This window comes from Primulina eburnea, chromosome 1 (assembly GCF_022965805.1).
Source record: "Primulina eburnea isolate SZY01 chromosome 1, ASM2296580v1, whole genome shotgun sequence".
Classification (NCBI taxonomy): Eukaryota; Viridiplantae; Streptophyta; class Magnoliopsida; order Lamiales; family Gesneriaceae; genus Primulina; species Primulina eburnea.
Genome location: NC_133101.1, coordinates 40566431 through 40587951, shown reverse-complemented (window position 1 = coordinate 40587951; position 21521 = coordinate 40566431). Strand labels below are relative to the sequence as shown.

At 40.1% G+C, this 21521-nt stretch overlaps 1 pseudogene; it reads left to right on the top strand.

The window, feature by feature from the left end:
• Window positions 1-8021: 8021 nt before the first annotated feature.
• Window positions 8022-10568, top strand: LOC140829937 (ATP-dependent helicase rhp16-like; annotated as a pseudogene).
• Window positions 10569-21521: the final 10953 nt, after the last annotated feature.

Here is a 21521-nt window from a genome sequence, read left to right as displayed (position 1 = left end):
ATATTGAATTTCACAATCGAAATCCTTCAGGAGATCCATCCACCTGCGTTGCCTCATATTCAGATAAGATTGAGAAAAGAGATATTTCAGACTCTTATGGTCCAAATAGATAACAAACTTTTCTCCGTACAAGTAATGGCGCCAGATTTTCAAAGCAAATACAATGGCGGCCAATTCAAGATCATGAACAGGATAACGTGTTTCATGAGATTTCAATTGACGAGACGCATAAGCAACCACCTTGCCATGTTGCATCAAAACACAGCCCAAACCTTTACCAGATGCATTTGTACACACCACAAATCCTCCGGTACCTGAGGGAATAGTAATTACAGGTGCTGTGGTTAATCTCGTCTTCAATTCAAGAAAACTAGCTTCACATTCATCTGACCAAATGAATCTCTGATTCTTCTGTGTCAGTTGAGTAATAGGTTTAGCTATCTTCGAAAATCCTTCAATAAAACGACGATAATAACCAGCTAAATCCATGAAGCTACGGATCTCAGGAACATTCGTAGGTCTTGGCCAATTCAATACAGCTTCGACCTTCGCAGGATCAACAGATATGCCATGTCTCGAAATGACGTGGCCTAGAAATACCACCTTGTCCATCCAAAATTCACATTTGGACAATTTGGCATACAAATGACTAGTACGAAGAGTTTGAAGTACCAGTCTCAGATGGTCAGCATGCTCCTTCTTCGATTTCGAATACACAAGAATATCATCGATAAACACAATAACAAATCGGTCCAGATAATCTCGGAAGACACGATTCATTAAATCCATAAAGATAGCAGGAGCATTCGTAAGACCAAAAGGCATAACCAGGAATTCATAGTGGTCATACCTCGTACGAAAAGCAGTCTTGGGTACATCTTCGTCTCGAACACGTACTTGATGATACCCAGAACGAAGATCAATCTTCAAGTAAACAGAAGTATCCTGAAGCTGATCAAACAAATCATCAATACGCGGAAGTGGGTACTTGTTTTTCACAGTAGCCCGATTCAGTTGCCTATAGTCGATACACATTCGCATCGTACCATCTTTCTTTCGAACAAATAAAACTGGAGCTCCCCAAGGTGATACACACGGTCGAATATATCCCTTATCGAGAAGATCCTGTAATTGTTCTTTCAATTCTTTCAGTTCCAAAGGTGCCATGCGATAGGGAGCTTTAGATATAGGCGCAGTCCCCGGCACAAGATCAATACTAAATTCAACTTCTCGATGACGAGGAAAATCAGGAATCTCATCGGGAAATACATCTGGAAACTCTTTCGCAACAGGAATCTCAGACAAGGAAGACTCCTTCTTCGAAATATCAAAGGGTAGATAAGATAACCCTCATCTCTGCTAGTCAACAATCGAGACATCTCCAAGGAAGATACCAATGGAATTTTGTCTTGGGACCCCTTGCCATAAAAATTCCATTTGGGTCCATCAATCGGTCGAAATCGAACCACTCCATGACAACAATCAACAGTAGCTCGATTTGTCATCAAGATATCCATGCCAACAATACAATCAAAGTCGTGCATAGGGAGGACAATCAAATTCAGAAATATCACATTATCCTCATATATCAATACACAATTATGCACAACTTTTTCAGACAAAATAATCTTCCCTTCTGGCGTGGCTATCGACAACGTATCATACAACGGGGTACACTCAATATCGTGAGATGCAACAAATGCATGAGATATGAATGAATGAGATGTTCCTGTATCAAATAAAACACGTGCAGGATAATCGCAAAGCGTGCAAATACCTGCAATCACACCTCCAGGAGCTTCTCTCGCCTGATCCTCAGTCATGGCATACACTCTCACTTGAGGAAGAACTTGGGCACTCTGACCACCCGGTCCTCGATATCGTGGGACATTCGTCTGCTGAAAAGATGGAACAGGAACAACAGGTCTCGTCATACCAGGGCCACCTCTAAATCCTGGCTGGGGTTGAGCAGAAGTCGTACCCCTGTTCGGACATACTCGAGAGAAATGGCCTTCCTGCCCACATTGATAACAAGTACCAAACATACCTCGAAACTGCTCGATAGTATGTTTACCCTCACAATGGCTACAATAAGGAGCAATCACAGGACTCCCTCTCTGTGATCCACTAGAGCTCGAAGAAGACGAAGAAGCAGAGCCAGTCTTCTTGAACTTCTTACCCCTCGGTCGCAAAGTAGGCTGCTGAGCTGACACCGGTGGTGGAGAAGTATACTGTGGACCTCCCCGCCTAAGTCCAGCCTCGGCTGCCTTAGCTCGTTCAACTGCCTCTGCGTAGCTGGTAGGCAATCCAGAAACAACATATATATATGTAAAACAGGATGTAAACCATTTACAAACCTGTTATATTTTGCCCTCGCATTCCCAGCTACGTGAGGTGCATACTTCAGTAAAGTAGAAAATTTCGAAGCATACTCTGCAACAGACTTCGTTCCCTGCTACAGATTATTGAATTCATTCTCCTGAGCAGTATAATAAGAAGGAGGGGAATACTGCTCCAAAAACTGGGCCTTGAAGACATCCCATGTGACTTCAGTCCCGGCCTCTTTCAATCCAATCTCAGCGGCTTCCCACCAAGATTTAGCTCGGTCCTTCAACTGATACAAAGCAAGTTTCAGTCTCCGAGCCTTGGAATACTCAACAATATTAAACAAGTGCTCGATATCCTTCAGCCAGGCCTCAGCTCTTTCAGCACTCTCAGTACCAAAGAACTTCGGTGGTTTTAGATCCTGAAATCGAGCCATCACAACATCCGTGGACAATCCTTCAAATTGCCCAACAATCCTCTCAGTACTGCTACTCGCAGTTTCATTTGTGTGATCCATCTACAAATCAAAAGATGAATATCACAATTTCATATCAATTTCATAATCTCATCGTCTCGTATCATCATCTCATGTCATCAATCTCATCAGATACTTACTCAAATCAAATCACATAAGAGCAAGTAATACAAATAAGTCAAACACATACGCACAATTCATTTGTGCCTATTCAAGTGTACACATGACTCAATAGAGCATTCCCATCTATGCTCTGATACCATCTAGTGTGGGGCCCTTAACTCCTAATCGTTATTACAACACAATTTGATTAGGGTTAAGTAATCACAGCGGAAAACGAGTTTAAAATTTCTTTACAATGAGCCCAAAATATCTCTTCTGATATTTAAATACTAAAAATAGTATCTAAATTCAAATCATAAAACATGTCCCACACGAAATCAAAACCATTCACCTACAATTTTCTACCGCCCGGGCGCCACATGTTCTGTACAAATATACATTTTTGTACTAAATTGGCGTCCGACCAATCCACTCAACTCATATAACATCAATTCATATACAATATTCATTTTCTCAATTTCGTTGTCATGATATACATCAAATACATAATCACATGACAATTTCATACATTATCGATAATCACACAGGATTTACGATAATACGATACACGGTCCTTACATTAACTGTTGTTTTCAAACTGTTTGGATAATTTGGAGTATTCGTCAGTTCAGTTGTCACCATAACTGAACTGATGAATGCAAAAACTAATATACCTTTTTTTGGTTATTCAGCTTACATAAGTTAAATTTTTTTTGATATAATAGCTTTTTCACGAAAGATTACTTCGAGTTTCTTCCGCTTGGTTTTAACAAAACTCGATTTAATTCATCGGTGTTAATATTCTTAGAACATGAGTTATTGCAGATCATTGGAGAATATAATGTTCGAAATGTCTTTGAAGGCACTATCACACTCGATCCTTCAGATTCCAAACTCATTATAATTTTGATCGACGATCTAAGAATGTTAATGTATCAATGATACAGTCTTGTTCATATAATGAAAAATGAAAATTTTTGCTTACCATATTTGGCGTATGCCTGTTTAGTGAACTCTTCCACAAAACAGACAGTTTCACTCTAATTCCTTAATTAACACTTAAGCCAACTTCAGTTATTTTAACCTATGGAATTTACTTATAAACTCCTTTATAAGCTTCCGGTTTGATCTCCATCAAACTATAGTCGTAAAATTTCAACTCCTTGAAATTTGAATTTCTCAACGAGAACACAGAATCTGATTCTGGTGTGACTCTCAATGGGTCAGGGATATAGCTAGCCTTGGATTAACATCTTCATGTGATTAAAGAATAACATTGATTCTTATTCGGGTTTATCCTTGTTAACCTAATTTTATTCATCAACTCCTTGATTAAGAATGTCATAACTCGTTTTTTATTGCACCCATCGGATCATGGAAAAAGCGTCTAGTGACACGCCACATGGTCTCTTATGTATTAATGATAATGCCTGCAAGAACCTTTAATCATGGTTAGCGTACAGTACGATCCCTTCAACACAAAAACCCCAATCGAATCTGCAATCATTGCTATATCGAGCGTTGAATATGAATTCGGTAACGATGTGATTTATCTTTGAGCAATAGTATCATCGTATGCGCAACTGAGGAAAAACCTTTCCAAACTGTACATGTCTTACACTGGCATCAGACCACATAAGATACCTTTACCCATAGTGAATTCCTGACTATAATACATTTCTTCCTACGTATTTCGAAACAACGCCAAATGAAACGACCCTATTCATAAATTCATTTAATTTACACTAATTTTTTTTTTAAAAAAAGCCATGCATAATTAATTCATCATAAATAAATCAGCATAAATAATCAAATAAATTAACTCCATAATATCCAAAATCATTCATGCGGAATAAGTAAATAAAGCAATAAAAGTTTAAAATTCAACTCAATAAATTCTAGCATCCTATCAGTCTTTAAATAAAGGCAATAATCCATAAAGTCGTCAAAATCTTTAACATATGCAGAATTTCTAGGTCCTCGGGTATGTATTGCGCCTCCCAGATGACTCGATAGTCCACACCTCATGAATCAAATTCGTCATCACTTGCAACCATTCAAACCTAGTGAGTCTAATGAATCAGAATGCTCAAACCAAATATAACAAGGACATAAATATACAATCACATGCATGGAAATTAGGTTTACTAAAAATAGATTTTTTTCATTCAACCTTGAAACCTCCAAAATATGCAACTTTTGAAACCTCTAAAAATAAATTTTTTAAATAAAGTTCAATCCTCGATTGTGATAACATTTAGTATATTGATCAATCTATAAACTATAGTACTAGACCGTCGGGTTAAACGTCTACTTCTTCGACGATCCTTCTAACTATAAAATAAAATAACTTCACCATTTATTTCTTCAACGGATCCATTATTATTGAGATTCTCGCCCTCGTTATCAACGGTTCACTCCCTTTTCATTGCAAGTTCAGCTTTCCCATTTTCAACGGATCCCTTACTACTTTTACGTCACGATCAATTCACTTTCTTCAAAAATATTATCCTTTACTTCATCGTTTCATAATAATATGCATAAATTTTCATATTCTTTAAAACTTCCAAAAATGGCTTATATACACTCGTATACGTCGAGACTGCTAAAAATAGCATAAACATGAAGATACGTTTAAAGCTTCTGAAAATAGCATATATCGTACATATACTTTAAAACTTCTAAAAATAAAATTTAACATGATATGTGAAAGGATTAGTTAGTAGGTGATATGTGTTTAGAAGGGGGCGTTGAATAAACACTCACTGATAATAAATTCTTTTCGAATAATGGGTTCAGTTTAGTTACAAACTGACACTCGGTATCTCGTCAGTCGATAACAATCAGTTTAACTGAAAACCAGTTGCGGAAGTAAACTGACTGAAAGATAGAATAACTGAAATGAAAAACACACGATTTGTTTCTGGATGTTCGGAGAATATAATAACTTCTACGTCACCCCTTCTATCACGAAGATAGGATTTTCACTAAAAGCCTTTGAACAAATACACACATTGTACTGACCCACTTCAGTTTGGACTTAACACTGCAAAACTGAAACTCTTAGTTCACAATAACTTTTATAGTGTGACTGAATATAACACAACTGAATATAAATCTAAAAAAGGTTTCAAGGTGCTAACAAGCTCATAAAGGTAGCCTTGATTGCTAATGATAAATCTGATAAGAGTGAGCTCTGATATCTGAATGTGAGTTGTGATTTTAGTAGAGTAACAACAAGCTTGAATAGAATAGTAGTTCGCGTGTTTTTGTTCTCAGCTGCTCTCTTCACCTATTTATAGGCTTCCCTCTCAACGGTAACATTAAATATCATTTGAATCTTTATATCCGTTGATTGCCACGTAGATATTCTCTGACAATCGTACACTGCAATATCTGAAATGCACTTTCCACTACTAGTTGCAGTCTATTGTACTATTTGTCGGTTGTCGTTCTCAACTGATGACGTGCACAGCTGAGGGGTCAGCTGAAAGATACTTTGCTGGAAAACTCATAACTAATTTGTTTCAACTAATCAGTCAGTTAGATTTCTGCTTCAACTGATGACGTGGATAATATTTAGCTGGTACGAATCCGGTTGTGTAGTTCAATTTTCTTTTGTTCAGTTATTTGCATAAACAGTTGGTTCGTAATTTGTCAAACGCCGAAACTTAGTATTTAACAATTTCCACCTTTATGGTGTTTGAAAAAACTAAGTAAATAATAACCGAACAACTGAACTCATTGTAGATAACATAAGGATTTGATCAATTGAACTGAAAAGATAGTCTTCAAAAATACAAGAAGAACTGCTCTTCAACTAACTGACTACAACTGATTGCTCTTCAACTAGAATACTTCTTTTGTTGTTCTAGTATCTCTTTAATCTCTTTCCCCTTTTTGTCAAACGTATCCATTTTAATAGATAATCTCCGAATATCAGTGGATAGGATGTTGACAGAAGTGGATATGCTGGAGACAGCAGACAGCATTGTGGTTTGCAGCAAGTCTATCTTTCTCGATACAGACGTCTCCAGACCTTCAACTCGTTTGCTAGTAGAGTCTTGAGTTGCAGTGAGACTCTTTGCTAAACCTCAGTTGTTTTGAATTTCATCCACTGTAAGAGAGAGAGAGAGGTTACTGCAGCTTGAATTTCCTTCAATTTCTCTGAGTTGAATACTTCAGAATGTTCTAGCTTCAGAGTGTGAGCCAGTTGAGTATGCTGAATCTTGTTGATTGCAGTAATCATCTGATTCATGTTATTCTGAAGATCCTGAATTTCTTCAAGAACTAAGTCAAAATCTGTGGATGAATGAGGAGGTAACTGTCCAGACGTTCCAGGTTCTTTTAATCTTGATCAAAAACCAGCAAGGTCCTGTCAGATATAATCGTTTCAGTAATAGTTTGTTCTGGAACAACAGTTTCAATGAATTCTTCTTGAACCTGAGGAGGTGAAAATTGATCCTGAGCAGCAGATGAATTATCTTGCTGAATATGAGAGTCTGCTGGATTTTCAGTTTGAGCATCATCAACTGGTGCTACTGTTTGATAAGCAGCTAGAGCCTCCACACTGTCAGCAATTTCTCGATCTGGTGACTGAGCTGGCACATCAATTTGATCATCAGGTTCAGCAGAGACAACATGCTGAGTGGGCTCTTTAGTTAAGATTGGATCTTCTTGAGCTGCTTGATCAGTTGAGTGAACAACTGATTCAGAAATAGGTTCATCAATTTGAGATTCTTGCACCACTGTCTGAATGATTTCATCAATATTTGCGAGTGTCAAGTCAGCTTCTGAATATATTTGATGATCAGCAGCAGTAGATTGAGGCACATCCTGGACTGGCTCTTCAGTTGTAGCAGCAGCTTGTACAGGGGATGGCTCTCTGTGCTGAGAAGGCGATTCATCTTCTGAAGTGCCTTCATGATTGATTAGTTCTTGATCCATCTCCCAAAATTTTATCTGTGATTGCAGAGCAATAAGATCATTGTCCAGCTGAGTGAGCACAACTCGATCATTATAGGCAGTTGGACTAGTGGGAATATAGTTGGCTTTGAGCTTCTCAATCTGTTGGCCCAACTTCTTGGCTCTGATTTGATAAAAGAAATAGTTGTTTCACCCTCGCTCTCCCTCCAGTGCTCATACGCCAATTTTCTTATCTCTTCAGTAACAAATTTGTTGTCATAAACTGTTGGAACCCTAACTGCTGAATTTTTTTATTTCATTCAGTCATGAAGCTTCGATCTCAAGGCGCAGGCGCTTCCTCGTCTAAAGGGAAAGCAAAGGTTACGTACGAAGAGAGCTCGGACGAGGAAAGCAGTGGGCCAATTTCATTGAACTCTGATTATAGCGAATCAAGCGATTAAGGCGAATATTTGTTGAATGTACCTGAAGAGATTAGAGTAGAAGATAGTTTTGACTTAAATCATTCATTAGAAATTGCACCTGAAAGCTATGACGAACTTCTGCATAATGGAAATAAAACTAGAAAGAGGAATTCCTTGAAGAACAAAAAGGAACACAGTTGCAAGAAACAGAAGATTGTAGTAGAAGATGGGGGGATGGAGCTTAGTGGAAATATTTAGACAGAAGCAAGCAACTTCCCTGCGAAATATGATGTTACTGGTGCATTAGAAAACAAAAATGGGAGAAAGAAAAAGAGTAAGAAGAAGAAGGATAGACCTGTATTGATGTGCTAAGTATTGAAACAAGAGAATGATCTATGGATTGATGAAAATTTGGCTAAAGATATGGACTTGATTAATCAGAATGAGATGGCGAAAGAGATTGTTGATCCTTTAGATGACTTGATAATACCACTGTTGAGGTATCAGAAAGAGTGGTTAGCTTGGGCCTTGAAGCAAGAAGAGTCAGCTGTCAGGGGAGGAATTTTTGCAGATGAGATGGTGATGGGCAAGACTGTACAGGCAATAGCTCTTGTTTTTGCCAAAAGGAAGATCCTGAGGGAACTTCATGGGGATGAATTATTCTCATCTTCATATTGCTTCTCAAAAAAGTTACCAGGGATAAAAGGCATTTTGGTTATTTGCCCCGTTGTTGCAGTGATGCAATGGGTTAGTGAGATTGACCGGTTCACTGTCGAAGGAGGCACAAAGGTTCTTGTCTATCACGGTGCTAACAGAGCAAAAATTCTTTATCAGTTCTCTGAGTATGATTTTATTATAACTACATATTCAATTGTCGAGGCTGAATACAGGAAATATGTCATGCCCCCTAGAGAGAATTGCCAGTACTGTGGAAAATTATTCTATAACCATAAGTTGAAAGTCCACTTGAAATATATATGTGGACCTGACGCTGTTAGGACTACTAAGCAGTCAAAACAGCAGAGAAAATTTCCAAAGATAGTGAGGTTATATGAAAGAGCAAAGCTAGTTAACCCCAGTGATGGGGAAATAAAAAGTGTTAATTTCTTTAATAATCCTGCTGACATTGGACAAAATCCATCGTATGGAAAATCTATTTTGCACAGTCGTATCGTATTGGATGAGGCCCATTATATAAAACATAGGCGGAACAACACAACCAGAGCAGTTTTTGCTTTACAATCTTCATATAAATGGGCGTTAAGTGGTACTCCACTTCAGAATCGTGTGGGAGAGCTATACTCACTTGTTCGCTTTTCGCAGATAGTTCCTTACACCTATTATTTCTGCAAGGACTGTGATTGCCGTTGTCTAGACTATAGTATGTCAGCAGATTGTCCAGGTTGTGCTCATAGAAATTTTCGAAACTTTTGCTGGTGGAATAAATATATTTCCTCACCAATACAAGATTCTGGAAATATGTGGCGTGGTAGAGATGCTATGCTTTTGTTAAAGCACAAAATTTTGAAAAGCATAGTGTTAAGACGTACTAAAAAGGGCAGGGCAGCTGATCTGGCACTCTCCCCTCCAATAGTTACCTTGAGACGTGACTCTCTGGACGTTGTAGAAGAAGATTATCACAATGCGTTGTACAATGAGAGTAAGGCACAATTTAATATATACATGGAAGCTGGCACTGTGTTGAATAACTATGCTCACATTTTTGATCTTCTAACACAACTACGACATGCTGTTAATCATCCTTACCTTGTGGAATATTCTCTAAGTTCAATGGGAAAAAAAGGGTAAAACAGTTGATACTTGCAATGCTGAACAATGTAATTTGTTCCAGGACTCTGCAGAAGATCCTGTAGTTACATCCTGTGGACATGTCTTCTGCAAGTCTTGTTTGATTGATTTTGCTGCTAGCATGGAACTTAACTCCTACCCGTCATGTTCGAAGCCTCTTACCGTTGACTTCACCATAAAAAAAGACGCCAAGGAGCAGAAATAGAACAACTATTGAAGGATTCAGGCCGTCGAGCATTTTAAATAGAATCAAGCTGGATGAATTTCACAAGAGTACCAAAATAGATGCTTTGGTATGTTTTATCAAAAAAAACCCCACGCTTCCCAAGAAAAATCATAGAATATAGAAAGGAAGAGTAATGGCTGTTTCTTTCTTTGTTTCTTCTAGTTCTCCAAAAGCTCGAGTGTTCCTCTTTGGTTTTTCTTGTGTTTGTGTTATACTTTTATGTTAACTTGACCATAGTAAAAGGGAGAAGGGATTAGTAGCTAGTGTTTGGTAATGATATGAGAAGCACAAGAACCTATACCTGTTTACCCCACTTTAATTAAACTTGTCCTTAGCATCACCAGTGCTCTTATGGTATGATTAAGCATTATATCCTTCACCCTTTTATCCTATCTTCATAGTATTACTTGATAGACATAACCCGTCTTCCTAAATATGCCAAAAAATTTGGAGGATATGGTAGTTTCCGTTAATTAATCTTCTATGTCAAATCAAATAATGTTAAATTCACTACCATATTCAATCTAGAAATTTCCTCTTAGTTGTGGGTTTAGGCGTTTCAATTAGACTGCAGATGTTATAATGATCACCATTTGATACCCCCATAAGGGCTCGGATCATGGATGACCCGAGATATTAAATGGATTCCCAAAACAGGGTCAATATGCAGAGTGCTTTCTTCAGCAGCCCGACAAGGAGATGTCTGGGCTCTACTCCACGGGCAACCAGAAGCCCGAGCTCTCAGATAAGCTCCCGGGAGGCATTCTACCCGGGATATCTCGATAACAGTGCCGCACTCGAGTGGTTCAGAAGATAAGATCTTGTCTCGAGAAGCGCACCTGACATAATCCTATTGATGTGACATGATGGAAAAATAGGGCGGCTTGACACGAAGTCAACATCAAAGGTATGAGTGGAAGGTGTACGCGCAAAGCGAGGTAATCTTTGATTTTTCCTTCCTATAAATAGCAGGTATGTATCTCATTTAAAGAGGGTCCTGAATCTTTGAACTCCCAAGCACATATGTAGTGCCCAAATTCAGTACGCGTATAACCCATGCATTTAATTAATCATTAAAGTATTTATTAAATTTTAAAATGAGTCTTAGTAGTGCATGATTTATTTAAATGCATTATTTTAAATTAATTATGTTTATGTGATGCACGTTAAAATGTTTTTTTCGGGTTTCATGTTTCAGGCGATTATTCGAGGCGAGATCGAGGAAAAGACCGGGGACGATTCTTGACAAATTAAAATGCGATATTTTTATTTTAAAAGCTAGGAAGGCGCATTTTAAATAATTTATTTAGTTTAGCATTTTAAAGCCTTATTTATGTGTTTAGTTATTTAAGAGTTTAAAATTTTAAAATTAGCATTTTTGTGTGCTTTATTTTAATTTGAGGGATTTTATTAAAGTTTAAAGAGTGTTAGTATTTTAATTAGTTGTTAATTATCTAATTAAGCAATGATTCCCCTAATTTAACTACACAACGCACGTACACATACATGTTTACACACACTAAAACTCACGCTAACACACACATCACACACACATTCAGTTTTCATAATTTCAAAAGAAGAAAACCTAGGGTCCTCCTACTCTAGTGCAGCCGCCTCTCCTTCTGGAAATTTCAGCAAGTTTTGATCATTTTATTGCAAGAAAAGCGCGTCACATTCGTCCCGGATCAAACTCGCTTCTATCTTCGTTTCGGTGACGCCGTTTTGGTAACGTTTGATATTAAAAAGACACGTATAATCTCTCTTTTCTACGTTGATCATGTCATAGTATATGTTGCGTGGTTTTTATGCGTAAAATCCATGTGTGATGTGTAGTAGTTTGAGTAGGAAATTTATCGATGCGTTTTGCAATAATTTATAGATCTAAAATCCCGTTTTTCACTGTATTTCGGGTTACTGCGATTTTTCAGTCGAGAATCTGAGAAAACTTTCAACAAGAAAAATGTATAACTTTTTGATACCTTCGATTTGATATATAATTTGAATTATTTGGATAACAATTGAGTGAGTTATGGCATTTTCCGTTGGACTGCTCAAACTGCGACTTTTACATAAATTGTGTTCTTGAAGTTTATTTGTTGCAGGCTTCGTTGGGGATTGACGATCGATCGTTGCTGCATATAGGTATATTGTTATTGATGTGGGGATGGTTACTGACATTTCATTTCGTGTCGTTAGGCATTTGGGAGATTGAATAGTCGTTTATAACTGTTTTGTTGCCAAAGATTGTGTTTACGGGTTTATTGTGTACTTGTAATTGCGTGGTCGTTTTTGAGACTTTTGGGAGGTTAGGTGGAGTCGAGTCAGTGCCATAGTATCCTAGGACGGGTCTCGAAGCATGGTTTACTGTCGGTGTGATCGAATTTGGGGAGACTAAGTTTCTAATTCGTGGAGCACAGTGCACTCGGCGCCCGAGCGGTAATTTCTCATCCGCCCAAGCGCCACCCTTTCTGTTGTAGAGTTCATTTTCGTAAGCTCGGCGCTCGAGCGGTAATTTCTTACCGTCCTAGCGCCACTCCTTCGGTTCAGTGTAGGCGTACAGTAGACCTGGCGCCCGAGCGGTAATATATTATCGCCCGAGCGCAGACCCTGTCGCTCGAGCGGTCAAGTTTCACCGCCTGAGCGCCACCCCTTCTGTCCAAATATTTTGTTCTTTCTTCTTTTCAAGTTCTAATAGTGAGTTCATGTCTTTTATGGTTGGGAAATGTTCACACGACATCTTAGAGTTTGTTTCGGGGTTTGATGTCCTAGTTAGTATGATTAAACGAGGTCAAGTCTCGAGTGATCTAGAATGTCATAAAGCTATTTATGCACTTCGGTGGTGAGCTCGAGTATCTACGTCTAATTTATGCAAGTTAAGTGCTGAAATTCATGTTAGTGTGCAGCAGCGGCCCCAAATGACATCCAACGAATCCCTCAACGCCAAGTAAGTATGTTGACGTGCAAGAAAATATTTTATTTTTGAGGTATGCTAAATTTCTTGTGACCAATTTATGAATGGGTTTGGAAGTCGGTGAACGTGGCCGAGGACCTCTCCACCCGGTTAAATTATGAACGAGTTAGATCGTGGTTGGAAGGCGTTAAATCATGAACGGGGACCAACTAGCCCGTTAAATCATGAACGGGGATCTCATGTATGTGGCAGTGGATACGTCCATGTCAGCCCAGTACTGTGGTTTGTCTGATCAGACGTTTATTATGTATGGGTCACTTGTTTTGAAACATGCCTCTACGCAAAAATGAAGTCATGTATGTTTAAGAATGATCAAGTATGCAAGCATGTTTATGAAAGCTTTTAAGTTATGGCACGTCTATGTATGTATGCAAGTTCAAGCTCAGTTCAAATCGAAGATTAAAGTATGTATGTTCTTTTTTAAAGTTGCATGCGATTTTATTATGTATTACTTGCTATTCTCAGTTTATACGTGTTGAGTCTTTAGACTCACTAGACTTGATCGATGCAGGTGGGGAAGTCTATGAGGAGACAGGAGGTGGGGACCAAGGAGCAGGCTTGGACTGAGCGGGAGGCTAGACCCGAGGACCGCCCACGTTATTTTAATATTTTTATGCAAGTTTAAAATACTCTGATTTTATGTTTGATGCGAGATGTTTTGAGCAAACTTTTCTTTTAACAAGATTTTTATTGGTGAATGGATGATGTAGTGACGACCGTATTGATTTATTTTCGTATTCAAGAAAATTTTTAATTTTTCCGCAAATTTTAAGTAGTACAAGTACGGTATGTTACAGTTGGTATCAGAGCGGTGTTCTTGTAAAGGGTTATGCCTACTGCCAGTCGCAAGAAGCTCACGGAGTCACACCTCAAGTCTGTAAGATTTAATATTTCAAATTTATGTCATGTAGTAAGTATTGAGTTCTGATTTCAGCATGTGCATATTTTCAAGTTGTAGTACGTGCATCTTATGTCATTTATATCATGTTCATGCATATGGGGTTTACGTGTTGGGTACGGGGATTGGATTGATGATAAAATAGAATCCTGGGTCGCGAACTGTGATTCGATTGATTGTTGGAACATTATGCCTCCTAGACGTGTGATTGACCGGGAAGCAAGAGACGAGGATAGAGAAGCTCGTGAGGAGGGGAGAGACGCTCCTCCACCTCCACCTCCACCTCCAGACATGCAAGCACAGATGCTTGCAGGTATGACGCAGTTATTCGCGCAATTTGCGGGGAACTAGGCTACAACTGCGGGTGTAGGGGCGAGGCCCCAACCAGAAGCAGTGTATGAGAGGTTTAGGAGGATGAGTCCTAAGGAGTTTTCGGGATCTACTGACCCAATGGTGGCAGAGGGATGGATTAAGTCCATCGAAGTGATTTTTTACTACATGGAGCTGTAAGATGCAAACCGAGTCCGTTGCGCCATATTCCTTTTAGTAGGAGATGCCAGACGTTGGTGGGACAGTGTGTCGGTGGCAATTAATTTGCCGACTTTGTCTTGGACTGGATTCAAGGAAGTGTTATTCGCCAAGTACTTTACTGAAGAAGTACGATCATGTCTTATCAGAGAGTTCATGTCACTACGACAGGGAGACAGCAGCGTAGCAAACTTCTTCAGGAAGTTCGAGAGGGGTTGTTACTTTGTGCCCCTCATAGCTAATGATGCCCAGAGTAAGCTGAGGCACTTCATGGATGGATTGTGGCCGATCTTGCGCCGTGACGTTCGAGTTGCTGGTCCTACTACTTACGCAATTGCCGTGTCAAGAGCATTGGCAGCAGAGCAAGATCTGAGGGACATAGAGGCTGACAGGCAGGGCAAGAGGCCCTATCAGGCACCACCACAACGCCCGCAGCAGCAGCAGCATCAGAGGTCCCAGTTTAAGAGGCCATTTCAGGGGCCGCCAGGGAAGAAACCCTATCAGGGACCGCCGAAAGGCAAGGGTCCTATCCAGCAGCAAGGGGCGCCTCAGAAGCCCGGTAACTTCCCAAGTGTGTCAGAAGTGCAATCGCCAGCATCCCGGACAGTGCCTATGGGGATCCGAGAAATGTTTTAAATGTAGAGCTACGAACAACATGTTGAAAGAGTGCCCACACTGGAAGCATCCAACCCAAGGGAGAGTATTCGCCATGCATGCCCAAGAGGCGAATCCAGACACTACCCTTTTGACTGGTAATTTATTTAATTCAGTACAGTATTGATTTCTTTGCCTTGCATGTTTAATTCTAATGGGGAATACTAGTGTTTTAGTTGGAATTGTGGGTGTCTTTTGTTGCATGAGGTTTATGATAGAATTTTTGGGATATAAGTTAGTTTGTTGTGCTAACGTCTCTCAGAGAATATTTTCATTAAGAGATTAGCCACAACGGCACTGATAGATTCAGGAGCCACTCACTCCTTTATCTCAGAGACTTTCGCCAATCATCTGGACATCAAGTCCATTGGCCTAGATATAAATTTTTCGGTGACAGTCCCATCCGAGGAAGAGCTGTTAGCTACTAGCGTGATCAGAGATATCGATCTGGAATTGCAGGGCCATCTAGTATATGCAGATTTGATTCTATGCCGATGCCAGAGTTCGACATTATTTTAGGAATGGACTGGCTGACGAAGAACAGAGTTCTGATTGATTTTCAGAAGAGGTCGGTATTGGTAAGACCGCCGGGCATGGAACACTTTCTATTTGAGCCATCCAGATGGAGAAGTTTCCCTCGCACGATCTCATGCATGCAGGCTAGGAGACTTATTTCTAAGGGGTGTCGGGCCTTTTTGGCCAGCATTATTTCTGCACCTGAAATATCGACTCCGTCTTTATCAGAGGTGTCAGTAGTCAGAGAATTCCCAGACTCCTTCTTGATGACGTCACAGGCCTTCCACCAGAGAGAGAGGTAGAGTTTGCTATTGATCTCATGCCAGGCACAGTGCCAATCTCTAAGGTGCCGTACCGATTAGCTTCAGCTGAGATGTTAAAGCTCAAGCAGTAGATTCAGGAGCTTCTCGACAAGGGATTTATCCGCCCTAGTTTCTCACCGTGGGGCGCACCAGTGCTCTTTGTAAAAAAGAAGGATGGGAGTATGAGGCTGTGCATCGATTACCGAGAGCTGAACAAGGTAACGATAAAGAATAAGTACCCACTTCTTAGGATCGAAGACTTGTTTGATCAATTGCATGGAGCCACAGTGTTCTATAAGATAGATCTTCGATCAGGGTATCACCAGCTGAAGGTGAAGGATGCAGATGTTCACAAAACGGCCTTCAGAACCAGGTATGGACATTATGAGTTCTTAGTAATGTCATTTGGATTGACTAATGCTCCATCTATTTTCATGGACCTCATGAACCGAGTATTCCAGCCTTACTTAGACCAATTCGTCATAGTTTTAATTGACGATATTCTCATATACTCGAAGAGCCATGAGGAGCATAGACATCATTTGAGGACAGTATTGCAGGTTTTCCAGAGTCGCAAGTTATTTGCTAAGTTCAGTAAGTGCGAGTTTTGGTTGCAGAAAGTAGCATTTTTGGGTCATATAGTGTCTAGCAGTGGTATTGAAGTGGATCCAGCAAAGGTAGCAGCTGTTAAGGAATGGGTTGAGCCAAAGAATGCATCAGAGATCCGTAGTTTTCTGGGTTTAGCCGATTACTACCGTAAGTTCATTCGGGGATTTTCATCCATAGCAGTGCCACTCACTTCACTGACCAAGAAGAATGCTAAATTCATGTGCAGTGATGAATGTCAGAAGAGCTTTGATACTTTGAAGCAAGCTCTTATTTTGGCTCCAGTGCTAGCCATGCCGACATGGCAGGGTGAATTTTTGCTTTATACCGATGCATCTAAGCTCGGATTAGGCGCATTGTTGATGCAGCAAGGTCGGGTGATGGCTTATGCTTCCAGGCAGTTGAAAGTGCATGAGAAGAACTATCCGACGCATGATCTTGAATTAGCCGCAGTCGTCTTTGCGTTGAAGATTTGGAGACACTACTTGTATGGCGAGAAGTGTCAGATTTTCACTGACCACAAAAGTCTAAAATATTTCTTCACACAGAAGGAGCTGAACATGAGGCAGAGACGGTGGTTGGAACTGATGAAAGACTATGATTGCGAGATTAGCTACCATCCGGGAAAAGCTAATGTTGTGGCAGATGCCTTGAGCAGAAAAGTTGCAGTCATAGCTCAGTTATCAGTGCAGAGACCTCTTCAGTCTGAGATTCAGAGGTTTGGTTTGGAAGTTTACCATAAGGGCAGAGCACCAAGGCTGTCTAATCTGACAGTCAAGTCTTCTCTGCTAGATCGTATCCGAACAGATCAGCCTTCAGATGAACAGGTACAGAAATAGAGGCTGAAGGATGAAGCCAAAGGCAGCATACTCTACACAGTGTCAGATGGTATTGTGAGATACAGATGTAGAATGTGGGTGCCTAGTGTTGACTCGATCAGAGAGGATATTCTCGCAGAGGCACACGCATCTCCGTATTCTATTCACCCAGGAGGTACCAAGATGTATAAGGACCTACAGATTCTGTATTGGTGGCCAGGGATGAAAAGAGACATCCGCAAGTTTGTGTCTGAATGCCTCACTTGTCAGCAGGTGAAGGCAGAACATCAGAGGCCAGCGGGACTGGTTAAACCACTCCTCATCCCAGAGTGGAAATGGGAGAACATCACGATGGACTTCGTCGTTGGATTGCCTAGATTAGTTAGAGGCTTTGATGCCATTTGGGTTATTGTGGATCGACTCACTAAGTCAGCCCACTTTTTACCAGTGAAGACGACTTTCTCTATGACGCATTATGCGGAGCTTTATATCAGGGAGATAGTCCGTTTTCATGGGTTCCCAGTTTCGATTGTGTCCGACAGGGACCCGAGGTTTACGTCGTCCTTCTGGAAGAGCTTACATGCGGCAATGGGGACAAATTTACTGTTCGTACAAACTTTCACCCGAAGACAGATGGCCAGTCTGAGGAGTGATTCGAATTTTAGAGGATTTGCTGAGAGCCTGTATGATTGATTTTCAGGGGACTTGGGAGTTTAAGCTACCACTAGTGGAGTTTACCTACAACAACAGCTTCCAATCATCTATAAGTATGGCTCCCTATGAGGCGTTGTATGGATGGAAGTGCAGATCACCAATTCATTGGGATGAAGTCGGTGAGAGAGCAGATCTTGGTCCAGAGATAGCTCAGCAGACAGCAGATGTGGTGGTCAAGATTCGAGACAGAATGAAGACTGCCAAAGCCTTCAGAAGAGTTATGCTGATAAGAGAAGGAGAGATCTCGAGTTTGCCGTGGGTGATCACGTTTTTGTGCAGATTGCACCCATAAAGGGTGTTATGAGATTTGGGAAGAGAGGCAAGCTGAGTCCGAGGTTTATTCGATCGTTTAAGATTTTGGACATTAGCTTATCGTGTAGCCCTTCCGTCGAATCTGGCCGGGGTACATAATGTGTTCCATGTCTCCATGCTGAGGAAATATCTAGCTAATCCTTCGCATGTTATGAGCTACGAGCCGTTTTAGTTGGCTCCAGACCTGTCTTATGAGGAGAGACCCATCCAGATCCTAGACAGACAGGAGCGCAGACTTCGGAACAAAACAACTAAGCTGGTCAAGGTCCAGTGGCTAAACCAAACAGTGGAAGAAGCCACTTGGGAGTCAGAGGCAGATATGAGACTTCGCTACCCGAAGTTGTTTGGTAAGACTTAATTTCGAGGACGAAATTTTTATAAGTGGTGGAGGAACTGTAGTGTCCAAATTTAGTACACGTATAACCAATGCATTTAATTAATCATTAAAGTATTTATTAAATTTTAAAATGAGTCTTAGTAGTGCATGATTTATTTAAATACATTATTTTAAATTAATTATGTTTATGTGATGCACGTTAAAATGTTTTTTTTCGAGTTTCATGTTTCAGGCGATTATTCGAGGCGGGATCGAGGAAAAGACCGGGGACGATTCTTGGCAAATTAAAATGCTGTATTTTTATTTTAAAAGCTAGGAAGGGGCATTTTAAATAATTTATTTAGTTTAGCATTTTAAAGCCTTATTTATGTGTTTACTGATTTAAGAGTTTAAAACTTTAAAATTAGCATTTTTGGGTGCGTTATTTTAATTGAGGGATTTTATTAAAGTTTAAAGAGTGTTAGTATTTTAATTAGTTGTTAATTATCTAATTAAGCAATGATTCCCCTAATTTAACTACACAACGCACGCACACACACTAAAACTCACGCTAACACAAACATCACACACACATTCAGTTTTCATAATTTCAAAAGAAGAAAACCTAGGGTTCCTCCTACTCTAGTGCAGCCGCCTCTCCTTCTGGAAATTTCAGCAAGTTTCGTCCCGGATCAACCTCGCTTCTATCTCCGCTTCGGTGACGCCGTTTTGGTAACGTTTGATATCAAAAAGGCACGTATAATCTCTCTTTTCTGCGTCGATCATGTCATAGTATGTGTTGCGTTGTTTTTATGCATAAAATCCATGTGTGATGTATAGTAGTTTGAGCAGGAAATTTATCGATGCGTTTTGCAATAGTTTTTAGATCTAAAATCCCGTTTTTCACTGTATTTTGGGTTACTGAGATTTTTCAGTCAAGAATCTGAGAAAACTTTCCACGCAAAAAATGTATAACTTTTCGATACCTTTGATTTGATATAAAATTAGAATTATATGGATAAAAATTGAGTGAGTTATGGCGTTTTTCGTGGGACTGCTCAAACTGCGACTTTTACGTAAATTGTGTTTTTGAAGTTTATTTGTTGCAGGCTTCGTTGGGGATCGATGGGCGATCGTTGCTGCGTATAGGTATATTGTTATTTATGTGGGGATGGCTATTGACATTTCGTTTCGTGTCGTTAGGCATTTGGGAGATTGAATAGTCGTTTATAACCGTTTTGTTGCCAAAGATCGTGTTTACGGGTTTATTGTGTACTTGTAATTGCGTGGTTGTTTTGGAGACTTTTGGGAGGTTAGGTGAAGTCGAGTCAGTGCCATAGTATCCTAGGACGGGTCTCGAAGCGTGGTTCACTGTCGGTGTGATAGAATTTGGGGAGACTAAGTTTCTAAGTTGTGGAGCACAGTGTATTCGGCGCTCGAGCGGTAATTTCTCACCGCCCGAGCGCCACCCTTTCTGTTGTAGAGTTCATTTTCGTAAGCTCGGCGCCCGAGCGGTAATTTCTTACCGCCCGAGTGCCACTCCTTCGGTTCAGTGTAGGCATACAGTAGACCTGGAGCCCGAGCGGTAATATATTACCGCCCGAGCGCAGGCCCTGCAGCTCGAGCGGTCAAGTTTCACCGCACGAGCGCCACCCCTTCTGTCCAAATATTTTGTTCTTTCTTCTTTTCAAGTTCTAATAGTGAGTTCATGTCTTTTATGGTTGGAAAATGTTCACACGGCATCTTAGAGTTTGTTTCGGGGTTTGATGTTCTGGTTAGTATGATTAAACGAGGTCAAGTCCCGAGTGATCTAGAATGTCATAAAGCTATATATGCACTTCGGTGGTGAGCTCGAGTACCTACGTCTAAGTTATGGAAGTTAAGTGTTGAAATTCATGTTAGTGTGAAGCAGTGGCCGCAAATATAATCGAACGAATCCCTCAACGCCAAGTAAGTATGTTGACGTGCAAGAAAATATTTTATTTTTGAGTATGCTAAATGTCTTGTGACCAATTTATGAATGGGTTTGGAAGTCGGTGAACGTGGCCGAGGACCTCTCCACCCGGTTAAATTATGAACGGGTTAGATCGTGGTTGGAAAGCGTTAAATCATGAACGGGGACCAACCAGCCCGTTAAATCATGAACAGGGATCTCATGTATGTGGCAGTGGATACGTCCCTGTCAGCCCAGTAATGTGGTTTGTCTGATCAGGCGTTTATTATGTATGGGTCACTTGCTTTGAAACATGCCTCTACGCAAAAATGAAGTCATATATGTTTAAGAATGATCAAGTATTAAAGCATGTTTATGAAAGATTTTAAGTTATGGCACGTCTATGTATGTATGCAAGTTCAAGCTCAGTTCAAATCCAAGCTTCAAGTATGTATGCTCTATTTTAAAGTTGCATGCGATTTTATTATGTATTACTTGCTATTCTCAGTTTATAAGTGTTGAGTCTTTAGACTCACTAGAATTTATCGATGCAGGTGAGGACGTCTATGAGGAGACAGGAGGTGGGGACCAAGGAGCAGGCTTGGAATGAGCGGGAGGCTAGACCCGAGGACCGCCCACGTTATTTTAATATTTTTATTCAAGTTTAAAATACTCTGATTTTATGTTTG